The sequence below is a fragment of the Chiloscyllium plagiosum genome, unplaced genomic scaffold (assembly GCF_037043375.1).
Source record: "Chiloscyllium plagiosum isolate Xiang-an unplaced genomic scaffold, Cpla_swu_hap1 HiC_scaffold_11, whole genome shotgun sequence".
Lineage (NCBI taxonomy): Eukaryota > Metazoa > Chordata > Chondrichthyes > Orectolobiformes > Hemiscylliidae > Chiloscyllium > Chiloscyllium plagiosum.
Genome location: NW_028270149.1, coordinates 85,347,038 through 85,366,673, shown reverse-complemented (window position 1 = coordinate 85,366,673; position 19,636 = coordinate 85,347,038). Strand labels below are relative to the sequence as shown.

The following is a 19,636-nucleotide window of genomic DNA, read 5'->3' as shown; positions in this document are numbered from 1 at the left end:
TCAGCCATTTTGTTGTATTCTTTTAAATTGAAAAGCCATTTTGTGATTAGTAAAAATATATACTTGTTACTTCTAACAATGACCTAAATTCAAATTTTAGATCCTCATCTTCCATGACCATATCATAAAGGCATGGATCAAATTATTCCAATTCAATGGCAGCTGAAGACTGCCATACTTTCTCTTCCTCCGAAGAGGAACCAAGGGCAGGCATTGGTGTTTCCTCATCTTCACCTAAGTGGAGAAGAAGCATTTTCTGGTTGGAACCAATATTGTCAATAGAAGTCAATACTTTAGCAATAATACACTTAACTAAAGCAATATCAACAAAAAGACCAATTAAAACAACATACATAGCCATATTAATTAGTCAGTTGTACCATGAGCTAAAACTCCAATCTCCCTATCCCGCACCTTTATTAATTTAGTTGACAAAAGTGCGGATATTATCAATATGTCTCGTAATGTTTTCGATAAGATCAGTGACCCACCCATAATGCATTTTCCTTTAATTATAGCGCAAACTCCACCTTCCTTCCGCCTCAAATATGTAATCGAGGGCAGAGTAGTTTTGTTGGGCAAACAAGCGCAACTCTGAAAGCATGTCCTTAATTTCTATTAAGGCAGCAGTTGTCTCATTTCCCAAAATCGTGAGTCCGCAAATGAAATAATTATGGTTTTGATGAGTAATAATTCCTGAAGACCCTCATAATGAAAGAACACATGCTAATGAGTGAGTTTTACTTCTTGATATGGCCTTTGGATTCTTCCAGACCATTCTGCACAGAAGTCAGGACAAACTGAATGTTTAAAAGGAGATATTATGATGTCATTGTGATCTAATTGGTCAGGGACAGTAGTTGGAAAGAGTGTTCCTACAACTACGGCACGAGGAGTACTTCCTCTATTTAGGACAAGGTAGCTAGATGTCTTATTATAACTGAAAAAATAATATCCAGGTTAAGTATAGATAATGGAGGGGCCTTCCCAGTAAGAAGCAGGCCTATCTTTGTGACTTCCTGGAGTATGTGGATAGTTCATGATTGCATAATTTGGTCCTGGTGCTGAGGGTGAAAATCATCTCATTGAATGAGGGGGGTTTCTTGATAAGAAACATGGTCGAAATCCCAAAATGGTTCTACCCATCCAATAATTGGGAAAATATTAGTGCCGCTAGGAATATCATAATGAAAGTGGATGTTGTTACCCACTCCACATAGGGTTTGAATTCCAGTGGTCATAGGGACACATTTCTTGTTAAGGCATACACATGAGATGCGAGGTCCTTCAGAGAAGCAATGATGACTAATACACTTAATCATAGCACAGGGGATAATTTTAGACACCCTTACATAAGCGCACCCCCATCCCTTACCATTGTCGCAATTTGGATAGGATATTGTGGATTTATTGGAGGAAGTCCATAAAGAAGTAGCAGATGGGGATAGGTAATAACTAAAAGAGATATTATGTCCTGTAAATACTTTAGTGCTCTTCCATACCCTAATGTTAGGATGGAAGGATAAAAGGGCTCAGAAGTCTCTTGCTGAAATAAGGGTGTAATTTGGGCAGCACGGTGGCACAGTGGTTAGCACTGCTGCCTGACAGCGCCAGAGACCCGGGTTCAATTCCCGCCTCAGGCGACTGACTGTGTGGAGTTTGCACATTCTCCCCATGTCTGCGTGGGTTTCCTCCGGGTGCTCCGGTTTCCTCCCACAGTCCAAAGATGTGCAGGTCAGGTGAATTGGCCATGCTAAATTTCCCGTAGTGTTAGGTAAGGGGTAAATGTAGGGGTATGGGTGGATTGCGCTTCAGCGGGGCGGTGTGGACTTGTTGGGCCGAAGGGCCTGTTTCCACACTGTAAGTAGTCTAGTCTAATCTAAATTACTTCATCCTCTCCAAATATTTTATTAGAGGTTTCAAGAAACAAATTGTTAGTGAAGGATAACATCCCCCCTTTGTCTCTTTTACTCTGTGATCTATCCGAAAGGGGACAAGGCCTACCAGGAATGCCCATAGTAGAAATGAAATCAAACTGGCACACAACACCTTTACAAGGTAAAGACCATTTAGACTTTATCTGTAAATGAACTGTTGAATCTTTTTGATGCAGTTGACCACTGCAATAATCATTCTTTCGGCACACAAGGTGCACAGTCTCTGTTTGCTCAGGATCGCACAGGTAAACTGTACCTTCTTGTGCACCAATATTGGCAATGACAAGCCCACACCGCAGGTCAAGTTTGATCTTTATCATCTCCCCCCTTGCAAGTTGGAGACCACGGAGTGTCCATTAGGATAAAGTATAAACCATTACCTCCTTGTGTATAAGTTTATACAATATACATAAAATCAATTAGAATTGGCAGCAGCAAAGAACGAACACAAACTAATTTAGTAGGGGTTACCCATATTCTGGTTTGAGTACACTATCTGAGGCCAAACCTTGTGGTCTTCAGCAGGCTAGAAGCCCTGAGAGCAAGTTTGAAATAAATAAATATATAAATGAGTAAATATGTTGCCCATTCTGGCAAAAAGCTCACTCATTTTAAACTGCACTAGACATCCCCTTTCTATCCATTATTTTCTTACTTTATATGGAAGAGCCCCGGCATGGGTGAATTAAGCAAGTCAATTTTTTTATAAATCCAGCTTTGCTAGGATGTAATACACTTTGAAATTTTTCTACTAAAAACATCAATATTATCTAAAATTTAGATTAGGTCTACAATATATTGTATTTTTTGTTAAAAATAAGTACATTAGCCTTGTGCCCAATCAAATGGTCTGATCTACAGCTGTAGTTAACAATATTTAGAATTAAGTGTAGAAACCAGTTGGTGATTTTGAGCAGAAAAGTTGGTGATAAATACTGGCTGGAGGGCAATGCTGTCCCCAAATTATGGTAATACGACACAAAACTTTCAAACCACACTGAAATGTTTCTAATATTGAGCTAACCCCAGAAGTTAGATAATGACACAGTCTTAAAATTATAAACCATCACTGTTCAGTATTAAATATCTAAGTGAAGATAATAGCTCAGCCAGACACTACTTCTTAGATCTAACAGTCCAATCCAAAAATAAATCAAATCAACCAGTGTGTATCCTTATAAGCTCCATACACAAAGCAAAGCAAGGCTTAGCGTCTATGTATGAAATCAAATCACTTGATAATTCAGTCAGTAGTATATTGTAATATAAACTGCCTGTAATTATTTCAGAAATGAAAATTTGCAAAGTACTTCCAAATTTCTATACAATATGGAAAACAATCCAAACATTAAACTTGTATGATTACAGTCAGTAAGCAATAGAGAAATCAACCTCTACCCTATGAATTGGCACTGAACAGACAATCTCATTCCCCCTTTTTCACCTTACCCAGGTCTGGCATACCCATCCTTATACTGTATCTAACTGGGTTTGGCTGGGGACCCAATGGGATCAGAAGTTTAGGGGGTAAGGCTGCCTGCTTGACAGCTGCATATACTTGCGCGTTACTTTGGAAACTGTATCAGTTTCATCAGCATGAGCCGAACATCTTAATAACTGTCAGACTGATTGGACAAAATAGCATTAATATAACGCTGCCCCTTTAGGGGTTAAAAATCTTCAATGTTCCCACAAGGCTCAAAGATCATGGATCATATTAAAAGCACAATGAAGAGACAGTGTATATTAGTAGATTTTCCATTTGATAGGATGAAAGCATGTCGATTTCCAATGTCAGCTCCGAGGTAACAGCAAAGACACATTATTCCCCTTTGGCCACATTTCAACAGTTAAAGCATGGGCCAGGCATTTGTCCCTGGGGTTTTTGATGTCTTGTTGCCAGTCTCAAAGGTGAAATACTGGGGCCTGCCTGACCACATTTTCAGGACCCCGTTGGGAAACAGTTGTCCAGTAGTGGTGACCGGGTGGGCATGAGGTAGGCTCCCCCCTCCCCCCCCAGTAGATATCCTGGTTCCAATCAATCCAGGCTGACATACGGCATTTGGGATCATGTGGGTGGTGGATATAATTAGTTTTACCTGTAACTTGCATCGTGGTTCAATCTGGTTCTGGCCGTCCCAATAGAAAACTACCACTCACCTCATTTGCTACTGGAAATTTCTGGACTGGTTTGGACTGTTTGCCTGGATCCTGACAGTGACTCCAGGTGGAAAACATTGCAAAAACATTGGGTTAAATAAAGGTAATTGAGCTTCTTGATTATTGTTCAATTGTTTGTCACTTGTATCAGAAAGATAGGTGCACCTTTCAGTCTTGTAACACAAGCCATTCATATTCAGGCCACTCCCAGAATTTTACTGCATTTACATCTGTATTACCCTTGGACATATTGAGCAAATTTGACTGGTTTGGTCTTGCAGTTAGGGGCATGCTTCATTAACATAACTCTAGTTCCCAGGAAGGGACCTGGTTTAGGATGGTGCAGGCCACTTGTCCCCATGATATCGGCTATGAAGACTGGATGCTTCATTTTCAAAAGAAAGAAAGGTTTGTAACAAGTGGATGGTTTAAATTAAGGCTGGGGACAGTCAGGAGATGTTAGGGCTCAGCAGGTATACAGGAACAAAATCCCAATCCTCAACAAGGGTCGGTATGCCAGACATAGATTCTACTCGGAATCCCGAGCCTGAGTTCTTTATTTATAGTATCGTTGCTTTAACCTTGTTTATATATTCCTCAACCTTAGTGGCCTGACAGTGTTTTCTCATGTCCTTTTCTTTATTTTTAAATATATACGTATACCCATTCAGAGTCACCTGCCCAGCTTTCGGGAGTTCCATCTGCTATATATATCTATCCCTATCCCCCAGTCAGATGCAGAATCTCTACAACTGGCCAGTAAGGTAATTTTCCATTCTTTAATTAATAATGAATTAATGCAGCCATGTATTAAATTAACCATGAGGCAATAAGACAGGTCACTGACAATGTGTAAAGGAATTAAAAACAAGCATTCCTGCCAACTAATTTTGATTTGGACTAATACAATTGATTATTATAAATATTATAAAATAAGGTTATAAAAAAATAAATAAAATCATCATTATCTGTAATTCAGGGTGGCCACCCAACAAGTGACTAAAACATTTTAAAACTGTACTCTGCTGCTTTATCTTTCTTATTGCATCATTCTCTTCCCTTCTGTAGTTGATCTCCTTGCCTCGATTTTCATTTTAATCTTAATTAACCAATTTATGTTTGTCTAACTTTAAAGCCTATTCCTAGCTATACATTTTGGAATCTTGATTGTCATAATCTGAAAGCTAGTTTTCGGATTTGAATTTTCAGCTAATCAAAAATTGCAAGAGGAGAATAACTAAATAGGTGATTTGTCTCATTCACTTCTCCTGGTCACTGTATCACATGGCTGTGACATCATGCAGCCTGATAACTCCATGGCAAAGGGGCAGTGATGCTACAAAAGAAATAGTGATTGATATACCACCTTATTCCTCAATATGTTTTGCTGTCCCTATTGTCCAAAAGGTGGAATGCTAGGTGACAGCAGTGCCTGGTTAAGTCAGGCAGTAATCCTTTTTCATTTGTTAGGGACACCTAATGATATGGATAGAATTCAGTTTGAATTTTGGGAGAGCACTAAGTGGTGTGGTACCAAGCATACTTTATGCAATACTGAGTGGCGATCCAGCTTAAAGATAGTCCAGAAAACAAGTTTCCATTTATTTTTGTGGACATTGGAGGACCAACAGAGCTTAGATCTCTTTGTCTTGTTTTGAGAGCAGATTTCCTCTGTGGCATTTATATCAATGGTCATTATTTTTACAATATACATCTGAGTAACATGCAATATTTTATTTTCTTACAATCATCAACATAAATTGGAAATTCATTTATTCAGTATTTAATATTTAAAATGTATACAATTCCCAACTTTGAAATCCACTATAATTACCTGGTTTTAGTCCCTTAATTTAAATCCAAGATTAGGTTTCTTAAGTAGTCCTGACCAGTCAGAGTCATAGAGATGTACAGCATGGAAACAGACCCTTCAGTCTAATTCGTCCATGCCGACCAGATATCCCAACCCAATCTAGTCCCACCTACCAGCACACAGCCCATATCCCTCCAAACCCTTCCTATTCCTCTACCCATCCAAATGTCTCTTAAATGTTGCAATTGTACCAACCTCCACCATTTCCTCTGGCAGCTCATTCCGTACACATACCACTCTCTGCATGAAAACATTGCCCCTTAGGTCTCTTTTATATCTTTCCCCTCTCACCCTAAACCTATGCCTTCTACTTCTGGACTACCTGACCCCAGGGAAAAGAGTTTGCCTATTTAACCTATTCATCCCTCATAATTTGTAAACCTCTATAAGATCATGCCTCATCCTCCGACGCTCCAGGGAAAACAGCCGCAGCCAGTTCAGCCTCTCCTTATAGCTCAAATCCTCCAACCCTGGCAACATCTTTGTAAATCTTTTCTGAACTCTTTCAAGTTTCACAACATCTTTCCGATAGGAAGGAGACCAGAATTGTACGCAATATTCCAAAAGTGGCCTAACCAATGCCCTGTACAGCCGCAACATGACTTCCCAACTCCTGTACTCAACACTCATTGCTCAATGAGTCCTGGATCTGAAGCTTTTTCACATACTTTTACTAACATTGAGGATGGATCATCTGTTCTGTTTATGTAATTATCCATTTTTAAATTACTTCAGATTTATAGCAGCTAATTAAGAAAAAAATTTACTCACCAGACTTCCACAAACCTCAATTAATTTCAGAAAGCATTTTCAAAAAAACTAACTTGTATTATAAAACATCACAATATTTTCTTTTATTAATCAACTTTTTTTGCTATTAAGTTATTATTATTAACTTATTGTTAAGTTCCAGGCCTCCTTTCTACCAATTATAGGCAGATACATCTGTGGGATATAAATGAATTAATGTTATTTCTGCAACTATAAATTCTGATACAGAACAGGAATGAGAAAATATATATTCAGCAAAAAGAAAATGGTATGTTAGCATGAGACGTGATTACAGAACAATGGTGGATGTGTGGACAAACAGGGAAACATCTGTTTTCCCCGCTTGCAAGAGACACAGGAACAAACCCTAATTAAAGAGGTAAAAGTGGCCTCTGGATAGAAATAGATGCTGATAGAAGAAAAGATATGCCTAATCAATAACCTACGGTAGACTGACGTCAAACACCCTTATGGGAGTCAGAGATAAGAGTTTGTCACGGGCAAGACAGGATAAACAGAAGTTGTGGGATCAGTCTTAAGGAAATGAGTGACGTAAGCGAAGCAGGGAACAAACAATGGAATAGGGAAAACATATGGGAAAAGAAACTGTATAAATTGCAAGAGTTTGTTGGGATATACTGTGCATTTCTAATTGCCGTACCTGGCAATAGGACAGGGCACCCACTTGCAAGTGTACAAATAAACGGCTGATTCAGATATTTGGTCTCGGACTGAAAATATTAAAGTGAGTGAGCTTTTGTTTCTCACAATTGGGGGCTCGTGTCCGGGATTTTCTTCCATCACCGGGGGGAGTGGCTGGCCTTGGACACTGGGAAGACGCGTCCCGTTCCCCATTGAGGAACGGTCTCGTGTCCCGGTTTGGTCTGCTCCCTTGGGTGACTGATGTGAATCCTATAAGAGAGACATCTGAATCAGACAGTGATAGGAGCTCGATAGAAGATACAGTGACATAAGGAGCCAGGTAACTCTGTGCACAGACCAAGGTAAGAAAATTGACTTTTAATTATTGCCTTGGTGGCCGGGATTGAGTTTTAATAGTTAATAAGGGACTAACGAAGGAACTCAATATGGATTGCACTGTGGGTAAGGAAAAAGCCTCTGGGGAAACAAAGTAAGGAAACGGCAATGGAAATGGAGGCGGGGTCCCTTACAACATTCCTCCGGAAATTCCTTTGGGCAGGATGTTGTGGAAATTGGCAAAATAATACTTGTACAAGGGAGAAAGATGATTAAATATTGTTGCTTTGTATGGACTAAGGAATCCATTCTTTATCCCGCTGTCTTCTGGCAAAAGTACAGATCGGACGAAGACTGGGTTTGTGAATATCTGAGTTTATATGTCAATGTGCGAGAGAGAGAGAGAGAGAGAGAAAGAGAGAGAGAGAGAGAGAATGTAAAGAGCTGTACAGCTGGTCGGAAGTTTAACCCTTTGTGATTTGGTTTGAGTGAACATTTGTTTGTTGATGATTGAATGTTTGTGTTTTATTCCCTGGAGCTTGAGTTCCAGGACTGTTTTGAATCTGATTTTTTGTTATGGAAACTTAACATGATTTCTTTTAAGGTTAGGGATTCTATTGAGATTATGAAGAAAAAAAAGGAATGATAACTCCTGTTCTTTTTACAGATCATGACTGCCTTACTATCAGTTTCTAACTAATCTCTTTTATCTTTACATAACAGCGATTTATGGAGGACAGTTGAAGTTTCAGTTCAACATTAGATTGTAGTAAAAGCAAAATTCTATGGTTAATATCTGTGACCTTGGATTCAGCCATTGTTCATGCATTAGAAGATTTTTTTTTTTAAAAACTTGAGTAGACAAATTCTCTTAAGGCAAGCTCTGATTATTTTATGACCTATAGTATTGTAATTGAGCAATGATTGGTCAGGACTATTTAAGAAAACTAATTTTGGATCTAAATTAAAGGACTAAAACTGGGTAATTACAGTGAATTGCAAAATTGGAAACTGTATGCATTTTGCATTTTAACTATTAAATACTGAAGAAATGAACGTAAATATATATAAATATATTTATAAGTTAGGAACAGGCTTTAAAGGTTAGTCAAGCATGAATTGATGAATTGGTGTTTGAAGTTATGGGGAGCTAGAAATATTGCAATATTTCTTTAAACAAAGAAAAAGGGGAAGAACGTAACGACTTATCCCCTTTGGGAGGTACCCATAGGGGACAAAGAGATTGGGTTTGTAAGTGCCCCCCTCACCAGTGGGGAGGTCAGAACATTTAAAAAGGAAATGAAGGTCCTGGTTGAGGATCCGGTGGGATTGTCTGAACAAATTGATCAATTTTTGGGGCCCAGTCTGTATACCTGGGCTGAATCAATGTCTATTTTGAATATACTATTTACTGGGGAGGAAAGGGGACTTATACGAAGAGCTGCCATTAAAATATGGGACAGGGAACACCCGATTGGAGATGGGGATGCTGGACAGGGAGAGGTGAAGTTTCCCCTCAGAGACCCCCAGTGGGAAAACCAAAACCCGGAGCATAGAGAAGAAATGAGGGAATTGAAAGACCTGATTCTAAAAGGAATAAGAGAGGCAGTTCCGAAGTCACAGAATTTGATTAAAGCCTTTGAAATTAGACAGGAGAAAGATGAGACTCCCTCAGCTTTCTTGCAAAGATTAAGGGACTCAATGCGGAAATATTCTGGAATGAACCCTGAGGACCCAGTGACACAGGGTCTGTTGAAAGTACATTTTGTGACAAGAGCATGGCCAGCTATACAGAGAAAGATATAGAAGATAGAAGGATGGAGCGAAAAACCATTAGATGAATTGTTGAGAGAGGCACAGAAAGTGTTTGTAAAAAGGGAGGATGAGAGACAAAAACAGAAGGTGAAAATGATGGTAGCTACGGTTGATGAGGTAATTAAGAGGAGAATGGAACCAATAGTGAGCAATCGGAGCGGCGGGTGGCAGCATGTAGGGCAGAGAGGGAGAGGGGAGAGGGAGAGTACAAGGGGGAACATTTGATAGAGGGTTTGAGCGACAAGGGCAGAGATGGAAGTCTCCACAGGCAGGTGCTATTATTGTGGAAAGATAGGGCATTTTAAGCGGTGGTGTCCTGATCTACAAAGGGAAGAAAGGGCAATTCCGCTTATGAATTATGATGAAGAATAGGGGTGTCAGGGGTTCCTGCCCTCGGGGGCCCACCAGGAACCCTTGATAAACTTGAAGGTGGGACCCTGTAGGGAGGAGGTAGTCTTCCTAGTAGATACGGGGGCAGCACGGTCATTGCTGAATTTTAAAACAAAGAAGGTAGAAATGTCGACACGGTCAATTATTGTTTCTTTGTTTCACGAGTAAAAGGGGAAGGATTTACTGTTCCAGTATTTGAACCTATGATGATAGAAGATCCTAAGGATAGGGTCACAGGGGAACTGCTGTATATCCTTGATATAGGAAGTAACTTACTGGGGAGAGACTTAATTATCCTTTTAGGACTGGAGATTGGAATTGAGGAAAAAGAATTAGTTGTACAACTGGCGATGTTGACAGAGGATGCAGAGAGAAAGATAGACCTTATTGTATGGGCTAGAGAAGGGAATCGTGGAAAACTACAGATCCCTCCCCTTACAATAAATTTAAAACGAAAAGGAGACGTTATCTGTGAACGACAATATCCTATTTCCATAGGAGGTAAACGAGGACTGCAGCCAGTAATTGAGGGACTGATTAGAGATGGACTATTGGAACCATGTATGTCTCCTTATAATACCCCAATTCTACCAGTGTGGAAATCTGATGGAACTTATCGATTGGTGCAGGATTTGAGAACATTAAATCGAATAGTACAGATCAGGCACCCAGTGGTGCCAAACCCCTACACGTTATTAAGTAAGATCCCTCATGATTACAGATGGTTTAGTGTGATAGATTTAAAGGATGCCTTTTGGGCTTGTCCCTCGGCGGAGGAAAGATTTGGGACTATCCCCCTATGAAAACTTATTTGGATTACCTTATCTGGGAACGCAGGGAGAATTGCCAATTCCCGAAACTAAAGATTTGTTTTTAAAGAAGTATATACTGGGCTTGTCCTCCTCTTTATCTTTCCTCAGAAAACAGCGTCTATTGGCACAGACTCCGCCCCTTGAATTTGCTGTTCATCCCATCCGGCCAGGAGATTGGATCTTAATAAAATCATGGACAGAGACTAAGCTGCAGCCAGACTGGGAAGGGCCGTACCAGGCTCTTTTGACTACCGAAACGGCAATAAGGACGGCGGAAAAAGGCTGGACTCATTATACTTGGATCAAAGGGCCAGTGGACCCTCCAATTGAGGAAGAAGTCTGGACAGCCGAATCAATGCAAGAACCGCTGAAACTCAGACTAAAGAGACTTTGAGTAATTGACTATACAGTGGCGACGCGAGCACGGGATTATTTCTGTAAGATTGTATATTAAGTCTTTTTGTGTTTTAGCATAATGATTAGAATACTGGGAATGCTTAGAGTTATGATGCTAGCCCTCTTGGTATTAGGATTTTGTCACATATCATTTTCATATGTATTATTAATGGTTCCTGAGTCTGATAATCCACAAGTAATAGACACTGATGTATGTAGCTTAGTAAATTGTGGGGATGTAGCTAATCAGAGACAATACCGCAACTCAGAGATACATCTTAAGTCCTATGGGGATGGCCTCTGGGATGGTATTTGGTATTATGGTCTCGTCACAGTACACCGGGCCCCCTTCCGACCAGCACGTGATTGTCCCGATAAAAAGTGTAACCCCATATATTTAACGATAAGGAAAACCACATGGCACTTATGAGATACAATTAAATGAAACATTTGGGATTGAAATGAAAGCAAATGGGAAGGAGTTTGTGGGCTGTTGTTTTCGAATTAGCGTAGGGCAGGGAAAACGGGTAGAATTACTGGGTAATGAGATACAACCTTTTACCCCTCCCGATGATCCTAAAGTAGTAAAAATTATAGAGGTAAAGGATTTGAAACAGACCATCGAAATAGAGACTGGGTACGGGGATGCAAATGCCTGGGTTGAATGGGTAAAGTATACTGTAAAAAGTCCGAACAAAAGCAATTGCTATGCATGTGCCTCCGGTAGGCCAGTGGCCCAGGTGGTTCCCTTTCCACTCGGGTGGAAGCGAGACAGGAAGGGCATGAAATGTATGATAGACCTGTACCAGGATGAGACTGCATGGAGTGATAGGAATTGTACCTCCCTATCTCTAATATTCCCTCCCTTGGAGAAGAAAGATGTAAAAGTTCCCCCCACATTTTCCGCCGCAGTTGGAAATCACACGTCGTGTGTGCGCAGGCGAGGTATGAGTTGGTCGAGAGATTTGGGGGAGCTGAAATTATGTACAGAGATTAAGAATGTTACCGAAACGGAGAAGGGAGGGAACTACTCAGCATTAAAGGTTCCCCGAGCGGATCTGTGGTGGTACTGTGGAGGAAAAATATTGAGACCCACCCTACCTCCGGATTGGAAAGGGATATGCGCAATTGTACAATTGGCAATTCCATTTACCTTGGCATTTGAGAAGGAAAAGATAGTAGGGAAAAAGGGAAGGGGTAAGAGATTACTGTTAGATACTTCTTTTGATGACAGGATTTATCTCGACTCGGTAGGAGTCCCTAGGAGGGTACCTGAATTCAACGCTCGTAACCAGATTGCAGCAGGCTTTGAGTCAGCTCTCTTTTGGTGGGCAACAATTAATAAAAATGTAGATTAGATAAATTACATTTTTTATAATCAACTGCGATTTATAAATTATACAAGAGAGGCGGTTAAAGGAATATCAGAACAGCTTGATGCGACAAGTAGGATGGCATGGGAAAACAGAATAGCCCTTGATATGATTTTAGCAGACAAAGGGGGTGGTGGTTTTTATCCTTACTTCCCTGATAGTAGTAGTCAGGGTATTGGTGGCCATTGGCTGTTGTGTCATACCCTGTATACGAGGGCTCAACCAAAGACTGATTGAAACAGCCTTGGTGAAACGAATGCCCCTGAGGGGAATCAGACAGAGGAACTTTATCAACTAAATAATAAGGAGATGAGTGAGACTAAGATCGATGAAATCTCTGAAATTATGCTTGCGAATTTTAGGAACAATGTTTAAAAAAAAGGAGACAAAAATGCAGAAGATAACAGATAGTAATGAAAAGAAAAAGGGGAAATTGTGGGATATAAATGAATTAATGTTATTTCTGCAACTATAAATTCTGATACAGAACAGGAATGAGAAAATATATATTCAGCAAAAAGAAAATGGTATGTTAGCATGAGACGTGATTACAGAACAATGGTGGATGTGTGGGCAAACAGGAAAACATCTGTTTTCCCCGCTTGCAAGAGACACAGGAACAAACCCTAATTAAAGAGGTAAAAGTGGCCTCTGGATAGAAATAGATGCTGATAGAAGAAAAGATATGCCTAATCAATAACCTACGGTAGACTGACGTCAAACACCGTTATGGGAGTCAGAGATAAGAGTTTGTCACGGACAAGACAGGATAAACAGAAGTTGTGGGATCAGTCTTAAGGAAATGAGTTACGTAAGCGAAGCAGGGAACAAACAATGGAATAGGGAAAACATATGGGAAAAGAAACTGTATAAATTGCAAGAGTTTGTTGGGATATACTGTGCATTTCTAATTGCCGTACCTGGCAATAGGACAGGGCACCCACTTGCAAGTGTACAAATAAACGGCTGATTCAGATATTTGGTCTCGGACTGAAATTATTAAAGTGAGTGAGCTTTTGTTTCTCACACATCTTAGTCAATATACTTTAAATTACCATCAACCACCTATATTAAATAACAGAGGCCTCCTCCCTCTGTAATAATCACAAATATCGGGGGCCTCCTGCCCCCTGTGATAGTCAACTGCCTGTATTAAAACCTTCGAGGCCACCAGCCTCTGAAAATTGCCAACGACACAAAGATCGAAGTTTTTCTTTAAAATCATAAATTAACGAAGGTCGGGAGATCGAAGTTTTTTTTTAAACTTCGGAAATCAATGAAGCCTGAGAAATCCAAAGATTTTTTTTAAACCCAGAAATTAACAAAACTCAAGAAATCAGAGTTCAATACTCCCCTCAGAGTTCAGCAATCTTTCGGAAACCATTGTCCGTAAGTACAAAAGTACCCCCAACTTCAGTTAATCTCTCCCCCCCCCCCCCGTCCTCTAAAGTCCCCCAGAACCAACCCTTGCTAAGACCGATCCTTTCAGGCTGGACTGGAAAACAAACAGCGAGGGGTCACGTCAAACACCACTTGAATGAGATGAAAACCAGACGCCCTTAAAATACTGACGAGCTGAATTCCTCAACACTCAATAGTGAAGGACATTTAACTCTTACACTCGCTGCTCACAATCTGTCTGAGCCAAAACGAATCACGGCATCAAAGTAAAGATACAAGACCCCTCAAGAGGGGCCTCTTGGTTCGAGATCGGTCAAAAGAATCAACGGGATGTGGTCTGTATAAAAGCAAGGATCACTAGTTTATTGAATTAAGGCACCTTGACGCAATTTATATCCAGCAACACAGAGGTTAAAGCCTCTGTGCTCCGTGGTGAAGTTGCACAACTACATTTGAAAATTAAACATTATTTATATGTTTTTTAAGAGATAGTACAGCCTTAATTATAGAAAAGACCAATTACACATAATTTGTTGTATTCTTTTAAATTAAAAAGCCATTCTGTGGGACAATCTATATATACACACTAGTTGCTTCTATAGTAACAATCTATAGTAACAATCTATATATACACACTTGTTGCTTCTAACAATAACCGAAATTCAAATTTTAGATCCTCAATTACCTTAATGCTGAGTGACTGCTCCGACTGGTTCACCGTCTCTCTCACACCAGCAACACCGAGGGTCACCCAGCAGAAACTCTTAAAGTCAGTCCGCTGATTACTGTCCAATTACTGTACACTGTCCAATAGGAATCACACACAGTGGATGCTCACTTGTTGCCGGTTAGATTATAGTTTTATAGTTTGTGATTCTTGACCTCTGAATTGTGGGTTTATTGTCATCAGAAAAAAGAATCAGTGAACTTGAAACAAATGAGGGACTAGACTGAGAAACTGTACTCCAAATCGATTCACCTGAAGCACCCACTCAGACTGTACTGTGTATTTTCTTCTATTAGCCTCACTGAATCACAGGAAGAGGCCATTCAGCCCACTGTGTCTGTCCTGGCACTGACACTCAGACATTCTCCAATCAATCTTTCCCTCTCATTGTACTTCTTTCACACAGTTTAAGTGACAAAGGAATCACCATTAACAATACAGACCTCTGCAATCAAACAAGTACCATTTCACTCCAGATCACACTGGTAAATCCCTTCACCATTTAAAGATCTGGGGTTATTTCTCAAAGGCACTTTGGTTAAAGGAACAAATGTCTTCCATTGTGCAAACGTATTTTATAATCACGTGTTTAATATCAGGGAAAATATTTACTATTCCCCTTCTTCCAAATGAAAGCTGGCCTACAAACTATTGTTGCTGAAAATTATAGCACAGAAATGGGTCATTTACCTGAAATAGCCTGAACTGGTGTTTATAATCTACAAAAGTTTCATTCTGTTGGATGTACCTTATGTTCCATCCTTTTTCCACTGCTGCCCTCACATCTCCATTTGAATCTTCAGGTGTCAATGTAATGTAATAATCATTAATTAGATGTGGTTGCAAGGTTACGAAGGTACGAGCCTGAATGGTCAGGTAGACATTCTCTCCCTGGGCCTGAAACTGTCCCATGTGCAACAAATTTTACCACTTCCTCTCTTCCCGCTCTGGAATTTTGGTCTACATTTGCTCCATTCTGTTCTTTGCATTTCTTCATTTTTTTTAAGCTTGACATTTTCAATTATTCTCCCTTTCATTTATTTCATCCAACTGGCTATTGCATTGGCTTTGTTTAATTTGAGGGAAGGTGAACCTAACTCTTTCTGTGTCTCCTCCCTATTATTTTCCCCTTTTGAACCCGGACCTGATACTATCTTAGCGCAATATTCAGCCAACTGGGGCACTTCCTGTTTGGATATTTCCAGAGGATTCCTTCCCACTCTGAGAAGTCTGCCATTGTTCTGCTCTCCTGTTCCTCTAGGGTTTGGCCAAGGGATAAGGATGTGATTTTCACTAAATTCCCACCTAGTCCCTCTCAGTCCAGGCTGATTTGCAGACTTCACCCCAGCTCACTCCACAGACCCAATGTGTATACCAATTGCTGGTTGGTCACCTCTGTTGTCCTTCACCCACTTGAATCCTAGCTGTCTTGTGAGTAATGCCCTCTTAAATCCGGCTCAGGTTGGATGGTCAGGAATACAAGGCTGGTGGAGTCTGGCTTTGTCCAATTCTTACCAAAGCCCACCCGGGGACATCAGTGTTTTCCATGTTTTGGGCATTTGGACCAGTTTCTTCATAAACTCATTTCACTCATGTACTATACTTATGAGGCGAACAAAAGGATCAGAGGTGAATTGCAATTCAACATCATTTTATTCACTATAGTAAATATATAAAAGGTGTTATAAGGCTGAATATTGTCTTAAACCTTGCTCTTTTGCTCAAAAGACCAATCACTATGTCAAGTCAATGTTATTATCCTAGTCAAAACTACAAACCCCAACAGAGTAGTACCAGGTAGTACCTGTGCAGTTAAACTTAGCCAGGTTCTGCAGTGATTGATTTGATGAGGATTGCTCTCCCATATGGTCATTCTGGGTCTTCCCTTCTTTTTCTCTGGGTCTTCTGAGCTCCATTGCTGGATCAGCTTGAATCTTCTCTGAGGGGGTAGTTGCTCGGCATCCCTCCTTATCCCTCCCAACTGTATGATTCCAGAATGTTCTCTGGTCCTCAACCAATCAATCTTCCAGGTTACGGTCACAGTGTCCAATGGGATCCCCAATGCCATATATGGAAAATGCTGGTCCTGCTCTGGACACCCATCCCCCAATGTGTCAAAGGCACGTCCCCCTCTCCATACATGTTCTTGGCAGTAACCTGGATCACCAGTGAATCTGCTCATCATACTCCAATACATAAACTTCATCCACAACTTCATCACCTCATCTCCCACTCTCACAGCCTCCAACCTCATTGTCCAAGAACTCCACCCCACCCAATTCTCCCTCCAGCCCAAGATTCACAAACCCAGTGGACTCATTGATTAAGCCTGCTCCTGCCCCACCGAACTGATCTCTGCATACCTTGACTCCGTCCTGTCCTCCTTAGTCCAGGAACTCCACACCTACATTTAGGACACCATCCATGCCCTTCACCTCCTCTAAGACTTTTGTTTCCACAGCCCCCCAATGCCTTACCTTCACCATGGACATCCAGTCCCTGTACACATCTATCCACCACAATGAAGGCCTCCAAGCCCTCCATTTCTTCCTCTCACGTGAAGCTAACCAGTATCCTTCCACCGACACACTCATTTGCCTGGCAGAAGTGATCGTCACCCTCAACAATTTCTCCTTCCAATCCTCCCACTTCCTCCAAACCAAAGAGGTAGCCATAGGTAACCATGGGCCCCAGCTATGCCTACCTCTTCCTCGGGTACTTGGAAGAGTCCATCTTCATTCCCCACCTTTTCCTCTGCTACATTGATGACTGTGTCGGCGCTACATCGTAGTCTCACAAGGAGGTTGAACAGTTCATCAAATTCACCAATACCTTCCACCCTGACCTCAAATTCACCTGGACCATCTTGGTCACCTCCCTCCCCTTCCTGGACCTGTCCATCACTGAGAGTTTGAAACCTGAATGCAGGCTAAGTTAGAACATAGAGACTCATGACCTATGCCTACGTGACTATTGCAGCTAGAGACAAAATGGTTCCCTGTAGCTACATCTACTCTGCTAAAGTTACATAAATAACTAACCAATCGAATGTAGATGTAGACCAATAAGATGAGGAAATGCTAACCACACAGCGCAGCTGCAGATCCTGCAGGTAGCAGTGGTTAGCACTGCTGCCTCACGGCACCTGGGCTCTAGGTTTGATTCCAGCCTCAGGCGAATGTCTGTGTGGAGTTTGCACATTCTCCCTGTGTCTGTGTGGGTTTCCTTCGGGTGCTCCGGTTTCCTCCCACAATCCAAAGATGTGAAGGTTAAGTGAATTGGCTGTGCTAAATTGCCCATAGTGTTAGGTGCATTAGTCAAAGGGAAATGGGTCTGGGTGAGTTATTCTTCAGAGGGTCAGTGTGGACTTGTTGGGCCGAAGGGCCTGTTTCTAGGGAATCCAATCTTGTATCACAAGGTAAAAATGACCTAACTGTTATGATCTAAGTTGATTACCAGTTAATATCAAGCACTTATTAATGATTGTTAAAAATCACAAACACCAGGTTATAGTCCAACAGATTTATTTGGAAGCACTAGCTTTCAGAGCGCTGCTCCTTCATCAGGTGGTTGTGGAGTATAAGATTGTAAGACACAGAATTTATAGAAAAGTTTACAGTGTGATGCAACTAAAGTTATATATTGAGAAAGACCTGGAATGTTTGTTAAGTCTCTCATCTGTTGGAATGACTATGTTGGTTTCAGTTCTTTCATATGTAAATCGCAAATCATTTTTTTAAAAAGTTACATTCTCAAGTGAACTTTAACAATTGGTGTCATGTCAGCCCAGATAATGTATTGAAGGTGTGAGCTCCCCTGTGTGATACTGTCTGTACCACAATGTTTAAACTGATTCTGATCTAAAAAATGACTTTACAGAATCTTACATGGATTCATGAGGTTTTTGAGGAAAGTAAAATGTAACTCTGCAAGTACAAATTCACCCCACAAACGTGTGTGCGTGTGCGTGTGTATGGGGTGGGGGGGCGGCTTTATGACCCTCATGCATACGCTCACACATGCACCCTCTCACTACATGGCAGGTACACTGTTACGCTGTTGTTAGCCCTTTTGTCTTTTCCGGGTCACAGAATATGAGATAACCTAGCCGCGTGCATCTGCCTTAGCAGTCTCCCACATCACCAATGGGTTACTAGCCATACCTGAATTGATATCCCAGAAAGTTTTAAATTCCTGCAAGAAATATTCTATGAACTTACTATCCTTCAATAGGAAAGGGTCCATACGCCAATGTCATCACTAGTCTTGACCTCCATATACATTGCTGCGTGGTCAGAAATAGCTATATTCCCTATTTTACACAACAGTATCGAATTCAGAAAGGTCGAGGGGACAAAACACATATCGATTCTGATATGACACTTGTGTGGATTCAAATAAAAAGTAAAATCTCTACCCTTGGGGTGAAAACACCACCTCACATCTACCAGTCCCAGTTCCCTATTCAGATATATCCACAGAGCTCCAAGGTATCCTTGGGGTTGATAATACAATTAAAATCTCCCCCTATAATTATGTGACACACCCCGAGAGCCATCAACTTGGAGAATGTATCTGTTACAAATTTAAATGGATGTGCTGCAATATACATTCAAAATCCCGTACTCCTCTCTCTATGTTAGGGCTTTAAATAATATATGAGGAGAAAGTGAGGACTGCAGATGCTGGAGAGCAGAGCTAAAAATGTGTTGCTGGAAAAGCGCAGCAGGTCAGGCAGCATCCAAGGAACAGGAGAATCGACGTTTCGGCCATGAGCCCTTCTTCAGGAATGAAACGTCGATTCTCCTGTTCCTTGGATGCTGCCTGACCTGCTGCACTTTTCCAGCAACACATTTTCAGCTTTAAGTAATATATACCATCCAAACTCATCTTTTATCTGGCTTAGCATTTGGAAGGGAAGATTCTTCTGGATAAGAATGGCCACTCCCCTATTTTTTGAGATAAAAGATGAAAAGAGCACCTGACCAAATCCTCCCAGCTGT

At 40.9% G+C, this 19,636-nt stretch overlaps 1 protein-coding gene and 1 long non-coding RNA gene across 5 annotated transcripts in view; one reads left to right on the top strand and one right to left on the bottom strand.

The window, feature by feature from the left end:
- The window catches only part of LOC148148867 (interferon-inducible GTPase 5-like), a 38,906-nt gene extending 24,213 nt beyond the window's left edge, over nucleotides 1-14,693 (bottom strand). For 2 of the 4 annotated variants that reach the window (XM_087992277.1, XM_087992280.1), the window contains exon 1: nucleotides 14,592-14,693. The gene's annotated coding sequence lies outside the window, so the exon portion shown is untranslated. Of the gene's footprint in view, nucleotides 1-7,402; nucleotides 7,428-7,509; nucleotides 7,700-14,591 lie in introns of those variants that run through there. The other 2 variants (XM_087992278.1, XM_087992279.1) reach the window with 2 other exon arrangements.
- On the top strand, nucleotides 7,755-13,481 carry LOC148148868 (uncharacterized). The gene is made up of 2 exons (XR_015758704.1): nucleotides 7,755-8,077; nucleotides 10,845-13,481. It is a non-coding gene; the product is annotated as an uncharacterized LOC148148868 (long non-coding RNA).
- Nucleotides 14,694-19,636: the final 4,943 nt, after the last annotated feature.